At 32.0% G+C, this 18,143-nt stretch overlaps 1 long non-coding RNA gene across 4 annotated transcripts in view; it reads right to left on the bottom strand.

The window, feature by feature from the left end:
- LOC118192337 (uncharacterized) overlaps positions 1–18,143 on the bottom strand; it is a 45,256-nt gene that overhangs the window by 19,713 nt on the left and 7,400 nt on the right. For 2 of the 4 annotated variants that reach the window (XR_015040606.1, XR_015040605.1), the window contains exon 2: positions 12,527–12,649. This is a non-coding gene — a long non-coding RNA (uncharacterized LOC118192337). The other 2 variants (XR_004758745.2, XR_004758746.2) reach the window with 2 other exon arrangements.

The following is an 18,143-nucleotide window of genomic DNA, read 5'->3' as shown; positions in this document are numbered from 1 at the left end:
AAATACAGAATAAATAAGAAGTATGCGAAAATGTACATTTTGGCGTCAACAGAAGGCAATTTGCAATAAAAAGTTAAATAGAACTGCTGAAAATTTAATCTTTAAAAAGTTATAGAATACAAGAAGATCTGAAATTATTTTGCAGTTGAAAGATGTTTATAATTCTGCAGTTGTTTTAGCGCGAAACAGCTAGTACACACTTCACGTGGCAAAAAAAATGCTCTGATTGCGGATTGAATATATAGTACAAATAATTTACAGTAAATAATGTTTACAAAAATCTGAGGTGTACACCAGATGACTTCCTTCTACGGAATATTAAATTACACGCACTTTTACCTGCATTTCATTTAAACTTGTTTTCTCAAATTTCAATACAGATATACGTATTTCTTATTCAATTAATTCAGTACTCACTTCGCTTCAAAGCAAAAATACATAAAAACACAAAATAATTTCATTAAGGTTTGAAAGATATAGAAAAACATAAAACACTAAATGCAGTTAAAACAATTTTTACAAGTAAAAATATAGTTTCTACGCAAACACAAACAATTCCGCCAGCAGGCAAGGAGGTAGATTTTTCGGTGTACAAAATGAAAGTTTCGTTTTGATACCCCTCGGCAAAAAGACATTGAAGGAGCAGAAAGACTTAATTCACTATTCTTGTAAGTTGTTTCAAATGTAAACAAATATGGCTGCTATATTAAAAATATAAAGCTTTGCCGCACTTAAACAACTTTTAAATTGTTGATAATTCTATAACTATTGCATGCAGATTAATTAAAGGCATAAAAACCTTAACCGGAAGATAAGAACAACATAATTCAATCATTTTTAAAGCAAAAAATGCACAATTTACCAACATATAAGATTTAAAAAAAAAAAAAAAAACTGAGCTTACTTAGCCGAATAACAAAGTGGGTATATATATATATATATATATATATTTATGTACTTTTGGTGCTGCCGACTGTATCCAAAAAGGGAGGTGCAAAACTACATGGTATAGCAGTCCTATATACAAAATTTCAACGTTCTAATGCTACTCGTTTTTGAGTTATGCGAGATACATACACACATACATACGTGCGTACGTACACGTACGGACGCCATGAAAAAAATCTCTTCTGAACCCATTTTAAATCAGTTTTTTAATTCGTTTCGGGGTAAAAGAGTCCTTACGCACAGATGTCCCGCAAAAACATCATTAAATTGCATTCGCTAGCGATCAAAATGGATATTTTCGTTGAAATATGAAACCCGGAATTTTTCGTGATTGCAGTACTTCCTTTATTTCGTACAAGGAAGTAAAAAGCAGCAATTTTTGTCAAGCCAGCTGCAATTAGCAAAATAAATCGTATTATAAATCTCAGAACTGCAAGACTATATTAAAGCATATATATATATAAACCGGGAAAATGCTGTGGAAACAGTGTGAGTATAGCGACAAAATCATAAGCTGATTGTATTCAATAAACCTTTATGTGATTTGGTAAAAAAATTTGAAGAAACTTGATGCACATGTAGTAGACTGCAATGCGGACGACTATTTTTTCCTTTTTGAAATTGTTACCGAAGTGCATAATACGACTATTGCAGATCCGTTGCAAACTGCAAGAAGTGTTGCCTCCAGTTTGGAAATACCGAAGTCCACAGTCTTTAAGCTTCTGTTCTGCGAATGTTCCTTTATCGATTCCAACGTGTTCAGACCTTGCAACCTTGCAGACGGGTAACAGCATGTCGAATTATTTCCTCATCAACGATGACGAAGATAGCAAGCGGTCGATGCGGGTATCATGGGCGGATGAGGCGCATTTCTCTAGGAACGTAAACTCCAAGATCGGCTTCACTTAATAACGATGTGGTACCAGCTGTAGTAACTATTTTCATTAGTATTCATTTGATCATTAGATTGACATTCATCGAACGTTAAATCCAGATCCAAGTGATTATTCCGTTTAATATTACCACTCACAAATATATTTACATATCATGCAATGCTTACAAGCATTATTATTAGTCACACGCCTTCGTTACTATTAGGGTTAACACATTCGCTGTTCCATGAAATTTAAGTTCTAGAATAACATCAGAAACAGGATGCTCGGAGCGCCACCTAACAGCGGGAGCTATCAATTCATAACATCCTGCCCCACATGAACAGCAAGTTCATCAGTTAAATCTAACTAATTAATATCACACAATACTTACTTATCAACAACAATAATGATTAATTTTCAATACTAGTACAATAAATATTAAAACAACATAATGAAAATACTATAATAATAGATAACAAAACAATAATAACTAATAAGAAAAAAAAAAAGGAATAATATAATAGAATTCTAAATGAAGTCATAACTTTAAATTTTCTTATTTTATCAGCATATAATCTATTCTGAAAGTTCCAATAGATACAAAAGTTGTATTATTCTTTTCACTATATCAGATTTAAGTTTTACACTGGACGATCGTATCTTGCTGTCGCGTTCGATATATACTGCCTAGGTTCTACATATTTCTAGGCAACTTGCTGTCTCCGATTAAGACTACATCATTCACCTTAAAGTCTCCTTTGACCTTTGTTGGTGTTATACAGTTTGCAGATTTTAAGTTTATCAAATATTCCCTTGAATCTGTTAGATCATTATTTTTCCAGTAATGAACTAACAGATTTTGTCGACAGTTGAGTCATTTTAGCATATTATATCTATTTTCATTAACATTTCCATCATATTTGCCAGTGGTAAAGAAATCAAATGTTTCCTTATAAGAAAATGCGAAGGACTTAATAGAGATAACTCCTAGTAATTACTGTACGCATAGGTAATAGATCTTGAATTTATGACAGCTTCCATTTCTGTTAAGACAGTTCTCAGTTCATCGGTAGAGATGACTTCCCAATTATTTTCTTGAGGCTTGTTTTCACTGTTCTCACTATACGTTAATAGAAGTTCCCCCACCAGGCTCCCTATTCAAAGATAAATTTCCAGTGAATTCCAGTTTCCCGAAAAATCCTCTAACTTCACGGTGGTTAATTTTCTTCCGTATTTTTTTCAGCTCTAGATTTGCTCTTTTGAAAGTTTTCACATTATCGGAGGAGCGTAAAATATAAAAAAAGTTAATTTTTAATTATCACAACATTTTTTATTCTATGTAAATAAAAATAATATCAAGGAACTGTTTAAAATGGCACATTATAAGACAAAATTGTCAGAGAAATATTTAAGTGAACTGAATTTTATTTTTCTTATTTATCTATGCTATTAGCATTTATATGTTTTTAAAATTTTCTTAATGTCCCAATACCCTTGGCACATAGCAGATAGACAATTTCATTTTTAGTCACAGTATGATCAAGTTGCTAAAATAGAAAAGCTAAAAAGAGTTAAAAAGCTAAAAAAATAATTTTAAGTGCTGCCTCTTTTATATCATCTTTATGAGTGCTTAGTTAAAATATAAAGGGATAATAGTTATCAAAGAAATAAGAAATTTGTTTCATACTTTTTTTTCCTGATAAAATTAATCGAATGCCTTATGTTAGTAATTTTTAAACCTCAAAAGTTTTAATTTCCTTATTTTATTCAAAATATAAGATATAGGTTCTCTTATTAATCTTTGGTAGTTTTTTATAATTTTATATCGTTATTTAATTAGTTTATTGATTGATTTACTTAGACCAATTACATTTGAATTTACTTAGTACTTACTTTACAGGATTGTCTATTTTAAAAATGAAATAGTCATACTTAAATGAATAAGCATTGACGGTAAGTAGTATCTAATTAAGGTAAAACTTTGTTACTTTACGAATGCAATACTGAGCCTTTTCAGAAAATTAGCGTTCGATTTTGAGGCCGCTCAAATCGTGTTTATAAATAAATTTAACCTTATGGGGATAATATAATGTCCAGTCTGGGTGATAGATGCAAGAACTTAAAGATCTTATAAATATGGATAACTGTTTCTCAATTGTCAGTGACTAAAAATCACTTTAATCTAAAATTACGATTATCTTAAAAAGTAATGAAAGATTGAATAATAATACCACATTTTGATTATTTCGATATTTGAAGTATTTCAGTATTTTAGCATACTGCAATAATAAACAAATTGGGCACAGCTTTAGTATTAGTCCTTTTTGGCGAGAAATTAGTTTGGCGACATTTTGGAGCGATAAATGTAAAATTATGATAACCTTGATAACCCTAAATACTAAGCTGAAAAAGCATGCCGCCATTTCTGTCCACGTAACTTTACGTTTGTGTTAGGAAAGCGCAATTAAAATATTTTTAAAAAAGCTTAAAATTTGATAGTTAAAACTGATGCTTTTAATATTACATCACATGAGTCTTGACATTTTTTCATATGTCAACTCTACATATTATTATAAGCTCCAACCCCCAAGAAAAAAAAAACATTTTCAGTAGCATGAAGTAAACTCTTTGTGTTTCCTTTGCTAAGGAGATCAAAATTACCATGGTCTAAAAATACTTTTTTGCCTCATATTAGAACTATAGGGATGTGTAATTGCATGAATTCATAGGTTCAAATCAGGACCAAAATTATTGCTTTTATAACATTTTTATAATTTGGCTGACTATAAAAAATATAATGTTGCTTAGATTATGGAATAGATTGCTTATAATTTACAGTTCTCAAATTTTGTAAATCTTACAACCTAATAGCTGTATATGGATAACCTTCACTGAGTATTATTACTTTTATTAATAGTATGTTGACATAACAGTCGACTTTTTATTTTAAATTTTATGCCAATTTTCTACATTACTTAAACATTTTATCTAACAGAAATCTGAATTTTTTGTAATAAAAACTCTATAATAAAAGTAAGAGTACAATTTATATATAAAAATTTGATTACATGGCAAGCATGATTGCTGTATTATTAATGCAAGCATGATTGTTGTATTATTACCTTTGGTACAAAATTTAGATACTGATTTCAATGTCTTTAAATGTTATTATTATAAGGTTTAGATATATTCTTATTAAGATATACTTTTATTCTCTTATAAAGTTTAGATGTACAGAACAGAAGGCACACTTTGTGCTTACAACTCAGTCAACCATTTGTGGCAAGATAACTTATGATAACAATTAAGTTCAAATGTAAAATTTAAATTCAAATAAATCAATTTAATGCAAAGTTGATTAAAAACTTAAACGGCGTGGAATTCAACTATCAGCAATTACAATGCAAGACTGAAGACTACAAATCTTATCTTATCTAGCTATCTAGTAACGTGGCCTCAAAAGGCAAAACACGGTTTGTTTTACAAACTAAAAACTTCATTTAGATTCTGGTGAGAAAATGGATGGATGAAATTGATAGTAAAGATCCCAAGCATAAAATAACTCTGGTTACAAAATAAAGAATGTTACATTATACTTTGTGCCGATTAATTATTCACTACATGAAATAGTGTAATGCATTTTTGTTTGCATCATATACAAATTATTTATTTTATTTAAATGCTGTCCAAAACTGAACAGGATTTTGCAAACATATTGACCATATTTTTCGACCTATAGATGCAACACTTCTTTACTTCAGAAGTAAGATTTAGAATTAAGAAATAAGAAAATAAGAGAGAATTATGAATAGAAAATAAATATATATGCTGGCTAGCAGAAGGATGCCTTCATAAAGTACTTTTTAAGAGAAACTGGCTCAGATTCACATTACATATACGAAAAACCACAAAAACTCCTATATAGCCATATACCCTGAACTACCACTGTTCAGTGGTTTATCACTCCAACACTAGTGGATTCCAATGACTGTTCGAATTTTTCACAGAAATCATCATTTATGATGATTGTTGTATTATTACCATTGGTACAAAATTTACTCATTATGATAATTTAATTTTAGCTTTTAAATTATAAACATAAATTACTTGTAATAAATTTAGGGATGAAAAAATACACACTTCTTAATATTTTTACCATTTACAAAATTTAATCATAAAAAGTATTTCTAACGCTGCTACAAAACTTGCTCATTATAATTTAATTTGATTTCCTTCACTTTGAAATACTTATTTATTTTCTTTTAATAACAGAATCTAAGAAACTAAAGTAACATATACTACTAGTTTGATATGCATTTATGAACCTCTTGTAAATTTCATTATTCATAACATAAAAATTAACCTTTTGTAAATTTTAAATATTAGCTAAGTACTAATATAATATAAATATTAACTAACTACTTAAAATATTAATGTTTAATACATTAATGCTATGTTTCGTAATTTAAAATATTAACCTTTTGTAAATTTCATTACTCATAACATAATCACTGCCATAAATTCATTTACGGTAGTGTTTCAAGAATTTATCATAGCAGTACTAGAAATGTTGAAAATTAGAGAAAGACTGTTTATTCTGATTAAGAGCTTATTTTTTAGAATTGTTATTTAGTCTAGATCGGGTTTTGTTGACAATCCGCCATTTTTTTTCCGATCTTCAAAGCTGGGTATACATTGGCGACGGAAGTTTGTCGTCAAATCAAAAAATCGCCAAAAGGACCAATTCTAAAGCTGTTCCACAAATTGTTTTGTTACTTTGAAGGTTGAAAAAAAAAAAAAAAAAAAAAAATCTGAAACCTTTTAGATTTTAAATTACGTCCAAAGGGGCGTTTTTTAACATTTTGTGTTACCTTTCTTTATTAAATATCATGTTCTTCGCACTTAAACCATAAGATCCAGTGCAACAGCAATATCGCAAAATAGTTTTAAAACGAGCATATCTTTAGAATTTCCGATACAGAGACTCACGCGCTGGAGATAAAAATGTTTTTTCTGCACAACGTTGCCATTGCTCGCTTTGAAATCCTTGAGTTTGTTAATCAAAAATTCGTCAAAGTTTTAAAACATAGGAAATCGATCATAAAACAAATTTCAAATTTCAAATTTGGTCTTCCACATGCTCATATTCGTTGGAGGATTACGTTATTCAAAATTCGATGACTCTATGTACCGTTGTTTTATGACAATGTGAGAAATATACATACATTTACGCAGATTTTCATTATTTAATTTCTTCAAATATAATGCAGGACTCTAACATTTTATGGCAACAGTTTGAAAAGTGAACCGACATTTATCCGTCCGACGCAAAATGCCAAAACGAAACTAATAGTCCTTCGGGATTCAAATCCCTTTGGACTAAAAATTAAAGCCATAATAACATCTCTGAGTGTCATGGAAAGGCAAAAACCATTTCATGGTCTCTCTCGAGTAGTGCTGCCATCTATTATCAACAATAAACGATACAAATTAGAATATAGTGATAAACGTTTTGTTATAAGGTAATTTTGCTTTACATCAAACCTTGCGTATATGTTTGCAACATGATTAAAACAAAAGAGAAAAGCATTTTATTTGGAAGCACTTGCGCAGAGAACCCCTTAAATGTAAACATCGCCAACTTTGGCGATAATAGTTCAAACCTGGTAACCCAGCAGATTTATTCTATTCGCTTGTTTGAAGTTTGCAACCATTCCTCTTGCGTTCATTTTGTTGAATTATCACTGTTGTTGTTCGCATTTGCAGATTTATATTATTCTTCTCTTATTTATTATTATTTTTTCTGAATTTTTTAACAATGAATAGATAGAAATATTTTCGTAGATAGATGCCGGTTCTCCTCGGGGATGAAAGGAAGAAAATATGGCGGGAGGGGTGAATGCTAATTTGTAACAAGGCTGTTCACGTTGTGTTCTTAATTATTAACAGCTCTTAAGAACCATGAGCAGAATCATGAGATTTCCAACCTCTAAAATAATTTGTTTCCGTAGGCCGCAAAAATGTGCATGTGCATTTTAAATAAATAAATAATGCTTTTATTTTTATTATTAGTTATTGTCATCTAAAATTATGAGAATAAATCAATTTTGATGGCGTAAAATTTTAACGAGATAATGTTCATTCTTTTTTAACAATAACCTTTCAGAGGATGGCAGGTGTGACATAAATAGATGATTAAATTGAAATCAAAAATATTATTGATTATCTAAGATGACAGAATAGTTTGATGCATCACCATGGTTATCAAAATTAGCAAACCACTGCTGGTGTAAGGAATATATTGTTTTCTGTTTTAACTGGAATTTAAGACAATTTTTTTTCGTTTATCGCGTTTAACCGGTTAATTTCAGTACATTAATACTAATTTATATTTTAAATGAATATATTATGTTTAACCGGTTAGTTTTACATCTACATGCTTATTATCTGTGAATTTTTACTACCACATGCTTAATATATTGTTTTGTCTGCTAACTTGAATTTACATGCACTAAAAATCACGTTAACAAAATATCACGTTTACGGCAAAGAATCTGTTTACGGCTCGAACCGCGAGCTTGGCGAGTAAAAATGCAACGGCGCCAACGGGTTCTTTCCGAATCGCCAACGGGTTCTCTGCGGATGAAAACCCTTTTATTTTATGAATACGCATAGAAGAGCTAATTGTTTTCATTTTTAAAAATAATTTTGAATTCATTTAAATGTACAAGTGTAGTTTCATCAAATTTGTCGAAGCAGGAAACATGAATGTGCCCTTCCCTGAATTCAAATTCCAACGTCCCGATGCTAGGCGGATATTCTTCCAACTAGGCACAAAGGCGCGCTTAAGGAGAGAGAAAATACCTTGCAAATGTTTTTCGTAATTTCAATAAATTTTAGATCTGAGACCATTTTTAACTTCTTTTATTTTAATTTATTTATGAGCGGGATATTTAATGCAAAGTACAATCTTTAGCTAAAAGTTAACTTAAGTAAAAATATATACAACTTGTACTAAATAATTATTACATTAAATGAACTGATGACTTTCTGGAAAAGTAGAGAAATCCTGGGAGAAATGAGTACCGGAACCTCGACAGTCTTGAAAAATGTTATACTACGCAAACTCATATTGCAACAAGTCATTGTAAAGGTTTCTAAAATTTCCGAAAACTTTAAATTGCATCTCTACGAAATAATACCATCAGTATTGAAATATTCTATAAATACCCCGTGTATACTTAAGTACTATGGAGTTATCCTTGATAAAACGTGCAGATGGAAATCTTACCTGGATTACACAAAGAGCAAAACTACAATCACCAAATGCCTCCAAAAACTTGAGAAACATTGTTGAAGCTTTTTAAAATGAGAAACATTGTTGAAGCTTTTTAAAATATACAGTATCAGGTGGTCTTAGTTACGATAATACAGTATAAAATTCAAACTGTATGCGCGCCGAAAGCCCGATCTGAAAACAGCTCATGGGACAGACTTTTTTGTTTTAAACGAAGTGAAAATTTTTATTAAAAATAACAACTATTTTAAATTACATTTGCTAAATGTTTATTAGAATATACATAGACCATAAGAAGAATATCGCAAAAGAAAGAAATTCAAATTTACACTTATTAGTCCAAAGGAGCTTTATCCCACAAGGGTTATTAGTCTGAAACCGGGAATTTGCGTTGAATCACTATAAAAGTCCGAATCCCCTTTCAAATTGTTGCCACCAAATATTATCGCCCTGTATTATACTTAAAGAAATTAAATAATGAAAAATTTGCATTAATGTATGCATGTTTTTCGCATTGTGAAAAAAACAACGGTACCTTAGAGGCATCAAAGTTTGAATAACATAGTCCTCCACCCGAATATGGACACCTGGAAACCCGCATTTTGATATTTCGAATTCTTTTTATTGTGTATTTCATATTTTGTAAAACTTTAAAAAATTTTTGATTAACAAACTCAAAGATTGCAAAGCGTGCAGTGGCAACACTATACAAAAAAATATCTCCAGGGCGGGAGATTGTCTAGCGGAAATTCTAAAGATAGTTTGTTTTTAAATATTTTTAGCTCAAAGGAACATTAACGCAAATGCTTTCGAAACGTGTATGTTTTTTTTTTTTTTTTTTTTTTTTTTTTCCTTTACTGAAATCTGAATTTTGGCATCTTTAAAAAATTTTCGTTGGTTACAGTTTCCAATTCAAATATACTAACAGCTAAATATTAAATTCTTAAACTGGCATTTCTTTTATATAATTCTAACATGTTTAATTAATTATTAAATAAATTCCTTTAATTTAAACTAAAAATTAAAAAATAATGTACATTTTTTTTTAATTTTCAAAGAAAATTTATTAAGTGGAAACAAAATCGAGAGTAAATAATAACAACCTATTCTCTTTCTCTTACTCTTTGTTTCTTTTCTTCGACTCATAAATAGAAATACATATGTTTGTATGTAAATAATTATGAACTTCTTTATTGTTTATGACAGCTTGACACTTGATGCGTTTCTATTTTGATAGAGTTTTATATAGAGAGAAATTACTAGAAATTATCTTCGTCACGCATTATAAATGCTCATCAGTAAGACGGATTCTTTTCTTTTTAATTTTCAACTTAGAGGGGGGGAGGCTGCTCACGTATTCCCAAACAAAGTGATTATTCTCAGTACAAAAAAAAAAAAAAAAAAAAAAAAATTAACTGTATTTATTTTTGACAAGTACGAATAAAATATCTTTTATTCTGTATAAAATCTGTATCTTCAAACGTTTTACTAAGATTTATATTACACTGGAAATGAATTAACTGAATTTTTAAATTTTTGATCTGTTATTCATGTTCGTTTTTAATGAAAATGAAAACAACAGAAACTTGAAACCGTGTAACAAATGTATAATTGAAATATCTTCGTGGGCACAGTAAAATTACTCGAGGTCCACATCCGGCCAGCGGGTTGCCAGTTCAAGATCACTGCTATAATATACCATGCTGCTTTAGACTCCGCTACATATTATAGGAATGACCTGCAAAATAGATACCTGTTTATTCAGGCTGGATCAGTGTATTATTTGTCATCAAAGCCCCCAACATCAAGAAGTCATTATCTTCTAACCTTCTTGAACAAACAGTACTCAAACAAATGCCCTACTTAATCAAATGGCCATTTGCGCTTTTGCAGCTAGTTCGGTAAAACCATCGAAACTAGTTCTGTGAAAATTTGAAAATATAACGCTGATTTTTGCTATTTGACTTCTAAATTAATACTTATTCGGCGTGTTATTGTATCTTACGTATAAAGCACTAAATTTTAATTGATTTACCATAACTTTCGTACTGCAATAATGCAAGGATACAACTGTATAAAACATGTTACTTATGGCATGATATCTGTTAATAATTTATAAAAACTGGTATGGTATCGCTTAATAATTAACATGTAAATTAAAATTAATACATGTGTAAATCATTCATCAAAAAGTACTTCAACAATTTTAAATGTTTATGCTTATTACTGTATTTTATTATACAATTATTAAGTAATAATTTATAAAATGTAACTAATTATGAATTAAGTAATGAAAAATATACTGATGTAATATAATTAGCACATTGATAAGAGATATTTGGATTTATTATATTACGCCAAAGCACATTAGGGTTATCTGGTTAAAAGAAAAGGATACTTCCATAGAGGACTTTATAAGGAAAACTGGTTCCTAGTCCTGTTACACATGGGAAAACTCATGAAAATATCAGCCAGTCCTTTCGCCAGATTTTAGCGTCGGTCGAACAACAAGTGCTCAACAGTTTTATAGGCATGACCGCTGATAGATCATTGATAGGAAGACCATATTTTATCGCTTAACAGCTTCATTAGCATTTAATTATGTTTGAGTTAAATCTGTATATAAAATTATTAAGCACATGTAAGCAAATAATAATATCTATTTATCAATTTTCTAGCTCTGTGCAGCCAAAGAAAACTTGCTTCTGCAATGGTTGTCTGATCTGCGTTTTAGGACTTTCCTCTGAGGTGGTCTGGCACTTAACTACTCGCGATCTTGCATATGAATTGAAAAACCTACTTTAGATGACTTCCTTCCTAGTGGTATTAAAAGTATTCTCGTCAAAATCTCAGTAGAGCTCAGACAAATAGCCCTCAAATGGCTTCCTAAGCAAAATAATCTAATTCCTAACGATAGATTTTGACAGTTTTACTTCAAAAGCTTTACAGTTCCTTATTGCATGTAATACAGCAATGAAAATCCATACAGCAATGAAAAAGTCTGTGACAGGTTAAATAGCTTAGCCTTACAATTTTTCCTTTCGGTGTCCGAAAAGTTAAAACCACTAAATCTTGGTAGTTCAACCTTGAGTAAAATCCAGGCGAAGTTGGCTACATGGTTGGTTTTCGTGGTCTTCCTCGTGTGTAATGTGAATACAGGCCAGTTTTCCTTAGAAAGTCATCCACCAAAATACTCCTACTCTTAGGCAAATAGCCCGTGTATGTTCTGCCGTGTTCAAATAACATAATCAAAGCCTTACAGTTTCAAAACCCATAGTATAAATAAAGTTAATATGGTCAATTCTTCACTCAAACCGTTTTTATCTCCACATTTCAATGAGTACTTTATAAGTTAATAAAATACTTCGTATTTTGCTTTCTTTGGAGAACAAATGAATCAACTTACCCTATGAAATGAATCTACTTCTCCCACAATCACTGTGTAGTTTTGTCCTACTAAAGTATAAGAGATAGCGCTGGCCGCCACAGCAAATAGATACCAAAAAAAGTAAAAGAACTTCATGTCAACCTAAAACAAAAGAAATGATATGACACATTAGGTGAAAGGCAAAATTTTATAATCTTGCAAAATTTAAATAAAATTCAGATTTAATTGGTTTATGTGACAAAAGCAATACTGCCATGTCTATGTCTAAAGTGAATTTCGTTGTTATGAACAATGGCATAAGAAAATATTGTGAGGCCCTTGGCGTAAACACACAAATTAGATATGGAAAAATATTCCTCGCATATGGAAAAATTGGCTGTTTCTGCCACAGATCTCTAAATTCTTTGGTTTTTTCGTTGTTCTAAGCATTCTTGACCGTTGACGTGGTTTTAAAAAACAAGTCTTTTTTTCTGAATTTGGGAAAGCTTTAGGTCATTGGTTTTATGTATGCGTTACTGTAAAATTCCGAAGTCTGGTAAATTCTAAGTCTTACCGGTAAAGTACTTTTATCAAAATGACTTGATTAAAGTCCGAAGTGTGATTTAATATGATTGCATTTCTGACTTTGACCAAGCCTTTGCGGTAAAACCTAGGAATTACTAAAACATCAGATAAAAGCCTGAAACGAGGGATTACTTATGATAGGATTTTCCATTCGCAGATATATTGTATACAATGTGTCCCAAAAATGTTAAAATACACTTTAACTTTTTAATTGGTAATATAAATTGTTAGTGTGATCAAACTAAGGTATGACTTCATATCATGTCGATGAAACTGTCTTACAATTATTTTTCAAAGAGTTACAAGATATAAAAATTAAATAATGCAACATTTCTGCCATTTCAGGAATAAGATCCCATGTGAAAAACTGAATTAATGCACAATTCTCTCGATAACTACTGAAAAGATTTCAATAATTTTTAAAAATAACTTTGGCAATAGTTGAAAAAATTAAATTGATAGCTCAGAAAAAATAAATAAAAAGGTACTATTCGGTTTCGAGTGCCGTAAAAAATCGCCAAACTATTGTTGTGCCAATGCTGCCAAAAATAATTGCGGCAACCCTAATAATTGCGGCAAAAAAGTATAATAGTAAATAACTATTTAAGATTGATGTTTTAACTTAGATGAAAGGTTAATTTCATATAATACTTTTTTATTATTATAATTTATATGAAAAATGCTAAACATGACTGAATGGAAGCATAAGAGTCAATAACTATTTCAGATCATTATTATAATTTATACAAAAATTGCTAAACATAACTGAATGGATGCCTGCATCGCTATTTCGCTACCGACTTATCGCTAAAGCATCAGTTCATCTCGTTGGTTGTTCAAACGTAATTTTCTATAATGAATGATGCCTTTTCTTTGAAAACATTCTCGGTAAAGTGCATAATCAATTGGATTTTTGTTAGTTTTACTTTTAAAGTGAAAATAGGTCGATGTATACACAAATAAAGTCGAGGGTGTGCGCAATGCCATTTTTGTGCAATTCTAGAATTTTTTTTTAAGTGAAAATACGTCGATGTGCACATGGATACCGAGTATGTGCAATTCTTAAAAACGCGTCAAGCAGTGGGTGATTCTGCACTTTAACCAAAATTCTATTGCCGACTTTTCGTCATGGGCGATTCCCAAATTGTTAAATCCATAGGATATCAAAAAAGGATTTAAAATTAAAAAAGGATTTAAAAATTAAACTAGTATTTCAATGGCGTCTTAAATATCGAACTATATTAACTTACGCAATCTGAAATCAGCGCGTACGCTAGATTTGGGCGCTGTTAAATGAGTGCGTTTGCTAGATTTGGCGCTTTTGCGCGTACATTTTCGCTGCAATTTTTTTACGGCACTCGAAACCGAATAGTACCAATAAGGGTTATGAAATTTAAAAAGTAAGCAAAAGCTAGTACATATTTAATATTTCTTACTACCTGTTACAAAAAGTTTGACTGTTATGGCATTTTGAATTACAAAGTAGGTTTGCACAAACACATCTTCGTAGTACACTTCTTTGAACAGCTGCATTTTGTGAGTCCTTTTTTTTTTTTTTTTTTTTTTTTTTTTTGGTTGTCCTCCAACTAAAGAAAGTTTTTTACTACTTCACGTACACTTAATTCTCCGCTACCAATTTCTTCGATGTTGAAAAAATTTTCTTTGCAAAACGTAACCTTGTTTCTTGCTCTTGGTGGTTTCACTGATTCACAAACCAGTTTGTTAGTAATTGCTCTCAGGATTTTATTTTGGAAAATTATTATTATCTTCTTATAAGTCTTTAGTGCGGTTGCCCACACTGGGATGGCATAGAATAAAACAGGACGAATTAGAGCGCCATATTAAGTTTCTTTTGATACGTAAACTAGGTTAGCCGCCCGACCGGTATAGTGGTTAGCGTCGCTGACTGCCGTGTCCAAGTGCCCGGGCTCGAATCCTGAAGAAGACATGGATGTTTGTAAATATATAGTGTAGAAGTGGCATGGCGGCACTCCAAATATGTGGCGAACCGAAAGTCTTCTCTTGTGGTTTGGTGAAAGGGGAGAGGGGGAAACCCTCGGGCCCATCCCCCAGGGTGCTTTCCTTTAAAATTGGGGGCGGAACTGAATTAAATCGCATTGTCACATGAATGGTAGTTAAGGCTGTTGCCAACGGCAGGCGTAATCTAGCGCTCCTTGCCACGAGGAATTTCGTGAGCTTGGGCTGACTACGTCAGACAAGTGAGCATAAGCAAATACAACAAGTTAGATTTTTTTCCCTAGAAGACTGTAAGTCGCCGTGTAAGCAGTGCTGGCTTTGTTTAAGGCATATATTACGTGATCGCTGAAATTTAGTTGTTCGTCCGAAACAATTCCTAAATACTTTATGGAACGTACAACCGGTAGAGTTTGATTATTAATCTTGAGGTTTAGATTCACTTGTTGGTTCTTGTAATGTTTAAACAGACCGATGCTGCATCTATCTTAATCAAATTTAAATTTCCATAACTCGCATATGTGTGTAACACAACTGCGTTCAGAATGAATTGTAAATTATCAGTTGCATAGCTAGGCCTGATCTATTTCGTCATAACAACTGTATCATCTGAATATTTGTCATCTTTGCTATTGAGTAGTTCCGGTAAATCCTTTATATAAACATTAAAACGATACGGTGCTAAGACCAAACTTTGTTAGACTCCTGCGCGAATAATCCTTTTACTCGAGAGAATGTCCGCTACAACAGCTGGAGAATGAGGGCCTTAAGAACTATCACCAGGATAATTTAGATAGCAATTTACATCAATTTCAAATGGTCTTACCTCTGTATCTCTGTTTTTACAGCGATGCTTCATACTCTTGGAGGCCTTTCTTGTTACATGACGCAAGAGATATTACAATTTAATTCTCTGAAATTATTTACATATACACAAAATTCGAACAATACATAATTGTACCGCTAAGTCTTTTCATTAAATTTTAATTTCTGAAGCAAATTTCAAAATTGCTCTCTTTAAATACTTTTCATCCCTTTCATACTAATACTAAACTTATTATGTGTTAACTCTGTGCTTTTTTTTTTAATATACCTAAAATAGCATCTTTATACCTCCCACCATAATTTTTTTAACCTTAATTGTTACTCTTCATTTTACCTGAGCTTTCAATTACGACGATGCTCTCAGCGAGCAGATTTTTAACTACCAGTTCATTATCTAAATAAGCAATAAAGTTATTCAATAAATAATCATAAATTTCCTAAATAAATACAGTGACGCGCCGTTTATACGTCTTTTACATTCATGTGTCATTTCGCGTCTGTTTAAGTTCATTCCTATTCGTGTTTATATTAAATATTAAATTTAGAGAGCCCATAACTTCAGTCAGATGCTGTTTTTACCACACGTGTATTTATTGATATTTCCTTGAGCAACTAAAACAGTTTTCCCGATATGATAAGATGATATATGAAGCAGAAAGGGATACGGAATATCTCAGACACGACAGAAATTCAAATCCGGTTGGTAGTTGGAAAGGGCATCGTTTGGAAGGGCAGAATAAGAATTGAAGTCTGCTGACTAGAAATTTTGCAGATAATATGCGTTTCTTTCCTGTGTTATGCTGCAAGCATATTTAACTAGACTATACGTCTGCAGTTTGTGCTCTCAGTGCTTTCCTTAAGGCTGAAAATCAAACAGTTCGTCAGACGACACATTAAAAAATACGTAAACGGGGATTAAAAAAAAAAAAAAAAAAAAAACCTGAAAGCTTTTATATTATGCTGAAACAGGGGCGTTTTATGTCCAAAGGGCTTTTGTCCCTGAAGGGCTATTGCTTTCGTTTTGCGATTTCGCGTTGAAAACTTTAAAAGACTGTATCAGTTTTCAAATCGTTGCCACGAAATACTATCGCCCTGTATTATATTTGAGGAAATTAAATAATGAAGAATCTGCATAAATGTATGTATTGTTAAGAAATGTACAAGCGCGGTAGGATGGCTTCTTCAAAACAGTTTTACGGTTGCCATAAAATGACAAGGGTAGGCAGGGTTGCCACATTTGGCAATATTTTGCGACAAAATTGGCGATATACCATGGACGGATGGAGAACCTTCTGGAACGTATTCTTACCGATTTACCCCAGAATGTTCTCAAACACAAGCTGAAAGCTATATAAACCCTGCTGGTCCGATGTCAGTTAGAGCGTGTGCCTTGTCTAGCGAGCTGATAGTCAGTCATTGAGCGAGTGTCTCGAAATCTAGCGCCGAGTTCGTCGTCGGGTGTATCGAAGAGTCTCTTAGTGTATCGCGGTTAGTGCATCGTCTAGAGAGTGTGTTAAGCTCCAGGAACGACTGAACCGAAGAGTCGGGAGCTGTGCTCTGAGTGTCGTCGAGTGCATCGCGAGTTGTAGCGTGGAGAGTCTTGAGAGTAAGTGGAGTTCCGAGAACGACCGAGCAGAGTCGAGCAGTCGGGTGCTTTGCAGTGAAGCTGTCTCCACCGTTGTTCCCTGACAGTGTGAAGGCTGTGTTGCTGACTGTTCCAGCGGTTTATAGTAGATCTTCGACGACTGTACAAGTGATTTTGGAGCTGTCCTGATTAATATTGGTAAATAAAGTATGTTTCGATATTCCATCAAGTGCTGTCGTCGTTATTCACTCCAAATCCACACGAACATCGTACGAACGTGAAAGAAGAAAATAACGTAACAACTAGTGTCAGAAAAGGAAAACGCAAACAGGATGTTTCTCGCATTATAATAAAACAACGGTACCTAGAGCCATCCAATTTTGAATGACGTAATCTTATTGCAAATATGGGCATCTGAAAGCCCAAATTTGAAATTTGAAATTTGTTTTAGTGTCGGTTTCATATTTTGTAAAACTTTAACGAATTTTGGATTAAAAAACTTAAGGAGTTAAAAGCGAGCAATGGCAACACTCTACAGGGGGGGGGGGTATCTTCAGCGCGCGGAACTGTGTATCGGAAATTCTAAAGATAGGCTCATTTTAAAATTATTTTGCGACATTGCTGTTGAACTGAATTTTATGGCTAAGTGCAAAGAACATGATATTTAATAAATAAAGGTAACACACA

The sequence above is a fragment of the Stegodyphus dumicola genome, chromosome 4, assembly GCF_044657685.1.
Source record: "Stegodyphus dumicola isolate Sdum_Otavi_A_Nest chromosome 4, ASM4465768v1".
Taxonomy (NCBI): domain Eukaryota; kingdom Metazoa; phylum Arthropoda; class Arachnida; order Araneae; family Eresidae; genus Stegodyphus; species Stegodyphus dumicola.
Note: the sequence above shows the minus strand (reverse complement) of the source record. Positions and strands in the feature narration are given on the sequence as shown.